Genomic DNA, 9,050 nt, shown 5'->3' with positions numbered 1-9,050 from the left:
CTACTAAGCTCCAGATCAAGCACGCGAGGCGGCGGCCATGTGCTCCCAGACCCGCGACCAGGCCACGGCCTCGGCGGACGAAGCTGCTCGAGTTTGGCGCCTCCCCTCCCCTCCCCTCTGTGTGGTTCCGGGAGAGGAGAGGGCCGAGTGGCGTTAAGAAAACATTAAAATCCATATGAAATAATAATACATAAAAAACATAAAAAATATAACTTATGACTATAAAAAACATCAAAAATTTATATGAAATAAAAAAACATAAAGAAGAAAAAATATAAGCTATTAAAACATTAAAAAAATAAAAAAAATAACTATGCCGTCGGCATAGGTGCCACGTGGCATCGCTATAGTTCCATCTTATCCACAGCCGGTCGCCCCTCCACCACTCATTCCACCCCACAGCCCGACCCGCGCCACCGCCAGAGCCCGACCCGCGCCGCCGTTGCCGCTTCTCGTCGCCCACGTCGCTTCCCGCCGTCCGCCCGTCGCCGCTCCACCTGCGCCACTCCCTTCCCTCGCCCCTCCCCCCTGCCCGCCTACATCCCCGGCCCCCTTCTCGCGTCGCCGCCGCCACGCCGTCGCCAGCTCGTCTCCGCACCGCCGCGACCACCCTCCTCTCCGCCCCCTCACCCCACCACCACCCCCGTCCCTCCGCCACCTCTCGCCGGCGCCGTCCACACCCGTCCCCGACGCCGCGCCCTCCCTGTGTCCAGCTGCCTGGACCGGCCCTGTCCACCCTTCGCCGACGCCTTGCCCTGCTGCACCCCTCCGCCGATGCCCTGCAGCACCCCGGCCGGCCCCGTCCACCCTTCCCCGGCGGCTGCCCCCCGGCCTCCTTGCTGCCCGCTGCACCGGCGACCAAGGTTAGATTTTTTTTCAGTTTTTTTGCATTTTGTTACTGTTTTTTGCATAGATGGATATGTGATGAATGGATATATGCATGCATGTTCAGATTGATGGTCAAGTTTGTGATAGATGGATGCATTGATGGATATTGCTCAATTTTGTGAATTTGGACACTTAGTTTAAAATATGGATAGATGATATTGGTCAAGTTTTTCAATATGTGCATGTATAGAGAAGAGCGAGGGGAGATAATGGAGTATGAATGCGCTCCGTTTGTTTTTTTATAAGAGAGAAAGAATGAGGAAGAGAGGGAATGGAGTAGGAACGGGTTTAGAGTTTGATTATTCGAAAGGGTGTGAACTAAGCGACGACGGGGAGGAAGAAGGAGAAAATAGTTAATGCGGAGGAATTAGGAAATTTGGTAAACCCGGCCGCCGCCTGCACGCCTTGGTGCACAAAGTGCAGGCGGAGTTAAAGAAGAGGGGGCCGTCGATGAGCTGGGCGGGCTTCGTCGCTGCGCTCGGTCTTGTTGGACCGTCTGAATGAACAAAGTGGTTTCATGAGGCTGCTACTATTGGGGATCTGGTCCGTCCTCTCGGGTCGAGCGTCAGGTTGACCCGAGATGCTCGGCGTGTCCCATAAAAGTCCCTCCCTGTTTGGTTTGCTAAATACTTAATGAAGCTTTTTTTTAGAATTGACATGTTGTTTCATGTTCATTCATAATGTTGTGCCAATGCTTAACGTGAGGTGATGACCTAAATTTTTTTCACTTGGTGTAATTAACAGGATTTGTAACTCCGCCTATGTTGTCTCAACATAGCCGGTCCCAAGCCCGGGTAAAGGAGGAGGGTTGTGATAGGCTTGGCGAGCCAACGTAAAAACTCAACCACTCTTATGGAGATGAAACCCAAAAGATTTTCATTCGGGCGTAACCCTCTCTGTGACGCGCCACATCGGAACCCGGGTGTGGTGGAAAATGGGCAAGGGCCGGGCCATCACCCCCCATGTGGCGCACCGTATCTTGATCTGGATACGGTGGCAAGTGAGCGAGGATCGGGTCGTCGCATCCTTAGTGGCGCGCTACATCGGTGCCCGGATGTAGTGGAAAATATGCAAGGGTCTTCGCATTTGACTCGACGAGTGCAAAGGGTAAGGAAGCTAGCCAAGCCTAGGAGGATTCTCTTAGGTAGCTGGAACGTAGGGTCTCTGACAGGGAAGCTTCGGGAGCTAGTTGATGCAGCAGTGAAAGAGGTGTTGATATCCTTTGCGTCCAAGAAACCAAATGGAGAGGACAGAAGACGAAGGAGGTGGAGGATACCGGCTTCAAGATGTGGTACACGGGGACGGCTGCAAACAGAAATGGCGTAGGCATCTTGATCAACAAGAGCCTCAAGTATGGAGTGGTAGGCGTCAGGAGACGTGGGGACCTGATTATCTTGGTCAAGCTGGTAGTTGAGGACTTGGTTCACAATGTTATCAGCGTGTATGCCCCACAAGTAGGTCACAATGAGAACACCAAGAGGGAGTTCTGGGAAGGCTTGGAAGACATGGTTAGGAGTGTACCGATTGGTGAGAAGCTCTTCATAGGAGGAGACCTCAATGGCCACATGGGTACATCTAACACAGGTTTTGAAGGGGCGCATGGGGGCTTTGGCTATGGCATTAGGAATCAAGAAGGAGTAGATGTCTTAAGCTTTGCTCTAGCCTACAACATGATTGTAGCTAACACCCTCTTTAGAAAGAGAGAATCACATCTGGTGACTTTTAGTAGTGGCCAACACTCTAGCCAGATTGATTCCATCCTCTCGAGAAGTGAAGATAGGTGTGCGTGCCTAGACTGTAAGGTGATACCTGCGGAGAGTGATGTACCCTAGCATAAGCTGATGGTTGCTGACTTTCGGTTTACTATTTGTGTCCAGCGGGATAAGCGTGCCAAGGTCGCTAGAACGAAGTGGTGGAAGCTCAAGGGGGAGGTAGCTCAGGTGTTCAAGGAGAGGGTAATTAAGGAGGGCTCTTGGGAGGAAGGAGGGGATGCAGACAATGTGTGGATGAGGATGGCGACTTGCATTCGTAAGGTGGCCTCGGAGGAGTTTGGAGTGTCCAGGGGAAGGAGAAGCGAAGATAAGGATACCTGGTGGTGGAATGATGATGTCCAGAAGGCGATTAAAGAGAAGAAAGATTGCTTCAGACGCCCATACCTGGATAAGAGTGCAGACAACATAGAGAAGTACAAGATGGTGAAGAAGGCCGCAAAGCGAGCTGTTGGTGAAGCAAGGGGTCGGGCATATGAGGACCTCTACCAACGGTTAGGCACGAAGGAAGGTTAAAGGGACAACTATAAGATGGCTAAGATTCGGGAGAGGAAGACGAGGGATATTGGCCAAGTCAAATGCATCAAGGATGGAGCAGGCCAACTCTTGGTGAAGGATGAAGAGATTAATCATAGATGGCGGGAGTACTTCGACAAGCTGTTCAATGGGGAGAATGAGAGTTCTACCATTGAACTGGACGACTCCTTTGATGAGACCAGCATGCGTTTTGTGCGGTGCATCTAGGAGTCTGAGGTGAAGGAGTCTTTAAAAAGGATGAAAGGAGGCAAGGCGACGGGCCCTGATTGTATCCCCATTGAGGTGTGGAAAGGTCTCGGGGACATAGCGATAGTATGGCTAACCAAGCTTTTCAACCTCATTTTTCGGGCAAACAAGATGCCAGAAGAATGGAGACGGAGTATATTAGTACCAATCTTCAAGAACAAGGGGGATGTTCAGAGTTGTACTAATTACCGTGGAATTAAGCTGATGAGCCATACAATGAAGCTATGGGAGAGAGTCATTGAGCACCGCTTAAGAAGAATGACAAGCGTGACCAAAAATCAGTTTGGTTTCATGCTTGGGAGGTCGACCATGGAAGCCATTTTCTTGGTACGACAACTTATGGAGAGATATAGGGAGCAAAAGAAGGACTTGCATATGGTGTTCATTGACTTGGAGAAGGCCTATGATAAGATACCGCAGAATGTCATGTGGTGGGCCTTGGAGAAACACAAAGTCCCAGCAAAGTACATTACCCTCATCAAGGACATGTACAATAATGTTGTGACAAGTGTTCGAACAAGTGATGTCGACACCGATGACTTCCCGATTAAGATAGGACTGCATCAGGGGTCAGCTTTGAGCCCTTATCTTTTTGCATTGGTGATGGATGAGGTCACAAGGGGTATACAAGGAGATATCCCATAGTGTATGCTCTTTGCGGATGATGTGGTGCTAGTTGACGATGTTTGGACGGGGGTAAATAGGAAGTTAGAGTTATGGAGACAAACCTTGGAATTGAAAGGGTTTAGGCTTAGTAGAACTAAAACCGAGTACATGATGTGCGGTTTCAGTACTACTAGGTGCGAGGAGGAGGAGGTTAGCCTTGATGGCCAGGTGGTACCAAGGAAGGATCGAGTCCGGAATGATGATATACGAGATAGAGTTGGGGTAGCACCAATTGAGGAGAAGCTTGTCCAACATCGTTTGAGATGGTTTGGGCATATTCAACGCAGGCCTCCAGAAGCTCCAATGCATAGAGGACGGATAAAGCGTGCGGAGAATGTCAAGAGAGCACGGGGTCGACCGAATTTGACATGGGAGGAGTCCGTTAAGAGAGACTAGAAGGATTGGAGTATCGACAAAGAGCTAGCTATGGACAGGGGTGCATGGAAGCTTGCTATCCATGTGCCAGAGCCATGAGTTGGTTGCGAGATCTTATGGGTTCCACCTCTAGCCTACCCCAACTTGTTTGGGACTAAAGGCTTTGTTGTTGTTGGTGGTGTAATTAACAGGATTTGTGATGTTCCATCTTCGTGGAGTGATTGTCGATGTTGGAGGTGTTGGTCCACGATCGTCCCTCTCCTTTGATCGACTACATCCTCTACATCGGAGGGTGAGCAACAATTCCATGACCTCGTCCACTTTTTTTTCCATGTCACTAGATTAAATTTTCACATCAAGTCGCGTAACCTAGGTCTCCCATCCGAAAGGGTTGCATCGATAAATATGCATTCAATTGCATATTTATCACTGGAGCTCTTTCGGATTGTCCAGCGCTTTCCACGGACAGCCCGAGGATGTGTAGATTGGGTACGTTGTTCATGCTCTACTCTGTTCCGAGATAGGATTTCGGCGGCACCTCCCTGTTGTTCTCCGGATGCACATTCTCTCGCCATTTTGCCGAGACGTGTATTTGGAGAATAGCGGGGAGGTGCTGCCGAAATTTTGTCTCGGAATGGGGTAGAGCATGGACAACGTACTCAATCTACACATTCTCGGGTGGGATTAGGACCCATCTTTACCTATTAGAGATGTAGGTGGATTAAATGTCGTTTCTTATCAACCCTGTAAAAAATAAAATATTAATGTGAGTAATTTAAATGAATCCTTAATTTTGTTGTGTGGCTTCCAATAAAGCAGACATGGCAGATAATCAGTGGATGTATAGTGGATTTTTCACAACAGAGTGGGTCGAGAAAACTAATGTGTTTTTGAAAGAGATATTCCATAGTCCAATCAGGATGGTGCCAGAATGCCCGTGTGCCAAATGTAAGAGACGTATCCATAGAGATAAAAGTGAGATGACTAAGCACCTTCGCACGAATGAATTTATGCCCAACTTTAATATGCCGATAAACTTTGCCCAGCGGGACCGTGGTAGAGAGGATGTGATATGACAACGCGTCGCTGGTTATGAGGACGATGGGATTAGAGACATGCTAGATGATGTCTTTGTTGCACAGCTGACACCTCCTTCACATTCAGCGAATGAACCAGAGGAGCCGGAGGAAACCGCAAAGGCCTTCCTGGAAATCTTGGCCTCGTCAAAGAAACCTCTCTATGAGGGTGCCAAGCTGTCTGTGCTGGATGCCATCTCGCAACTGATGGCAGTCAAGGCTTAGTACGGCTGTAGCCGAGGTTGCTTCGAAGCATTTCTGGGAGTATGGGCTAACAGCCTTCCTGAGGGCCATGAACTGCCGAAAACCATGTACGGTATGAAGAAAATCATGAAGGCGCTCTCCATGGACTATGAGAAAATACATGTTTGTCCAAAGAATTGCCTTTTGTTTAGGCATGAGTATGCGGATGACAACTACTGTAGGAAGTGCGGTTCCTCTCGGTATATTGAGGTGGTCGATAAGCATGGTCAAAAGCAGCAGCTAAAAATCCCTGTGAAGGTTCTTGGGTATCTTGATTTTATAAAAAGACTGCAGCGCCTTTGCATCACCGAGGAGTCTGCCAAAATGATGAAGTGGCACAAGGAAGGGAAAAGGTACAATCCAAAAAAATTGTACATCCATCAGAAGGTGAAGCATGGAAGTCATTCGTTATAGAGTACCCGGAGGAAGCAGCCGAGGTTGGGAATGTCAGAATTGCTATAACAAGTGATGGGTTTAATCCATATGGTATGGCATCTAATCCATACAGCTGCTGGCCCGTATTTGTTATTCCGCTCAATCTCCCTCCCGGCGCCATAATGCAACGCAAGAGCATGTTCCTGTCGCTTATAATTCTGGGGCCTAAATATCCGGGGAAGAATTTGAGTGTGTTTATGCAGCCGTTGGTGGATGATTTGCACCATTCTTGGTACTTCCCGAGGTTGACATACGACCGGCATCTGCAGAAAAATTTCTTGATGAAAGTTTGTCTACAGTATTGCATGCATGACTTTCCCGGCTATGCCCTGTTCTACGGATGGTTTACAAGTGGAAAGATGCCTTGCCCAGTGTGCATGCAGGCCTTGATTTTCATTTGGCTGAAGAAGGGTGGCAAGTATGTTGCCTTTGACCTGCATCGACAGTTCCTCCCCCCCCCCAGACCATCCTGATAGGGAAGACAAGAAGAACTTCACAAAAGGCAAAGTTGTCCATGAAGTAAACGAGATTCCAACGTTTTCTGGTGCGGATGTGCTTGCTCAGCTGAAAGCTCTTAAGCCTGCCGGTGAAGGGAAAGGCAAAGGCAAAGGCAAAGGCAAAGGCAAAGGCAAAGCCAAAGCCACAGGCGAAGACGAGGGCAAAGGAAAAGGTAAAGGGAAAAATGTTTTGAAGGATATGGTGAGACGCACAACTGGACTCACATTACCCCCTTCACGCAGCTTCCCTATTTTAAGGACCTCAAACTTCCATACAACATCGACGTGATGCACATCGAAAAGAATGTCGCAGAGTCCCTTTTTCACACGATCCTCAACATTCCTGATAAGACAAAGGATAATGTTAATGCTAGAGTCGATCAACAGAATATTTGTGATAGACCACGTCTTCACATGCAGCCTCCCACAAGCAGTCGAAAATCTTGGTTCAAGCTAGATGCTAACTTCGTACTTAAAAAGGATCATAAGATGGAGGCATTCAAGTGGCTGAAACACGTCCTGAAGTTCACTGATGGTTATGCGTTGAATATAAGTAAGGGGGTCAATCTTTCAACGGGTAGAGTGACCGGGCTCGAGAGTCATGACTATCATGTATGGATTGAGCGGATTATGCCGGTGATGGTTCGGGGCTATGTTCCCGAGCGTGTCTCGCGTGTGCTTGCGGAGTTAAGCCATTTCTTCCGCACGCTTTGTGCTAAAGAAGTATGTCCTGAGAAGATAAAAGAAATGCATAAGAAGGCGCCGGAGTTGATATGCAAGCTAGAGAAGATCTTCCCGCCAGGCTTCTTTACTCCGATGACACATATCATTTTGCACCTCGCGAACGAGGTATAGTTGGGGGGCCCTGTGCAGAATCATTGGCAGTACGGCCCTGAGAGATAGAACAAGGATTTGAGACAGAAATGTGGAAACAAAGCTAAGGTTGAAGCTTCCATAGCTGAGGCAATTATCCTAGAGGAGGTGGCAGACCTCGGGACAGCCTACTATCCGGACCATGTTCCCACATTGCACAATAAGGTGTCTCGATACAATACAGAAGAACCCAAGTATAAACCCAAGTTGCCTCTATTCATCGGGCATGGTGGCAGGGCTGGATGCTCGACATCTGATGTCATGCCACGAGATGAGTGGGAGGATGTCATGTTCTATATCTTGCACAACATCAAGGAAGTTGAGGATGAGTGGATGAGGTAATACCTTTGCACCATTCTTTTAGTCAATTCGTTATGTTCAATTTGCCTAGTTCTTATACCACTTTTCTTATTGTAGTCGATTCGTTGAGGAAGAGTGGACGGGAATGCTGCCTCCTACTGAAGCAGAGGCATATGCTCTTCTCCGAAAGGGTGCTGATGGAAGGAAAAATTTTGTTGCGTGGTTCATGGAGAAAGTATATTTTCACACTTCCCTATTACCCATTTCACACTTCCAATTAAACTCATGCACCCTATAATTTCAATTAAACTTGTAGGGAAATGATCCGAACGAATCAATGGATGAAGAATTGAGATGGGTTTCCATGGGTTTTGACCCTACCATCATGACATGCCAAAAGTATGATGTGAATGGGTACCGCTTCCATACAGAGGAGCACCAGAACAGTCGGCCTGATCCCAAAACCATAAAGTAGATTACTACGGAAGGGTAGGAAAAATATACGAGCTTACATTCAAACGTGGCCGTAAACACCTAAGTCTCACTGTGTTCAAATGCCGATGGTTCGACCCAAAAAAGGGTCTAAGACATAAGCCTTCTGTTTGTTTAGTTGAAGTTAAACCATCAACCGTCTATGCTGGAGCTGATCTCTATATCGCCGCTACCCAGGCCACACAAGTATATTATTTGCCTTACCCATGCCAGAAAGAGTACCTAAAGGGTTGGGAAGTTGTTTTCAAGGTGTCGCCACATGGTAAGCTACCAGACCCGAACGATGATGAATACTACAACATAAACCCCATGACATACGAGGGAGTGTTCTTTCAAGAGGAACATGATGACGTGGTCCGAAACAAGGAGGATGATGACTTGGGTTATGTTGACCTGGACCCAAACGACGACGGCGCACGGATTGATGGTGAGGCAGTTGTGAATCAAAGAGACATAATTATGCTTGAAAAGTTAAATGAAGACCCTGACGCTAACGATGAGGAAGAGCCTCCACCTCCGTCAGACAACGAAGAAGATATGCGGGATAGTGATGATGAGACCGGTCGACAAAGTGATGATTCATATGGGTTCTAGAAAATGTAAGTTCTTTTAATGATCATTACAATAGTATGCTTAAAGTGCTCTTCTGTTAT

The sequence above is a fragment of the Triticum dicoccoides genome, chromosome 3B (genome assembly GCF_002162155.2).
Source record: "Triticum dicoccoides isolate Atlit2015 ecotype Zavitan chromosome 3B, WEW_v2.0, whole genome shotgun sequence".
Lineage (NCBI taxonomy): Eukaryota > Viridiplantae > Streptophyta > Magnoliopsida > Poales > Poaceae > Triticum > Triticum dicoccoides.
Note: the sequence above shows the minus strand (reverse complement) of the source record.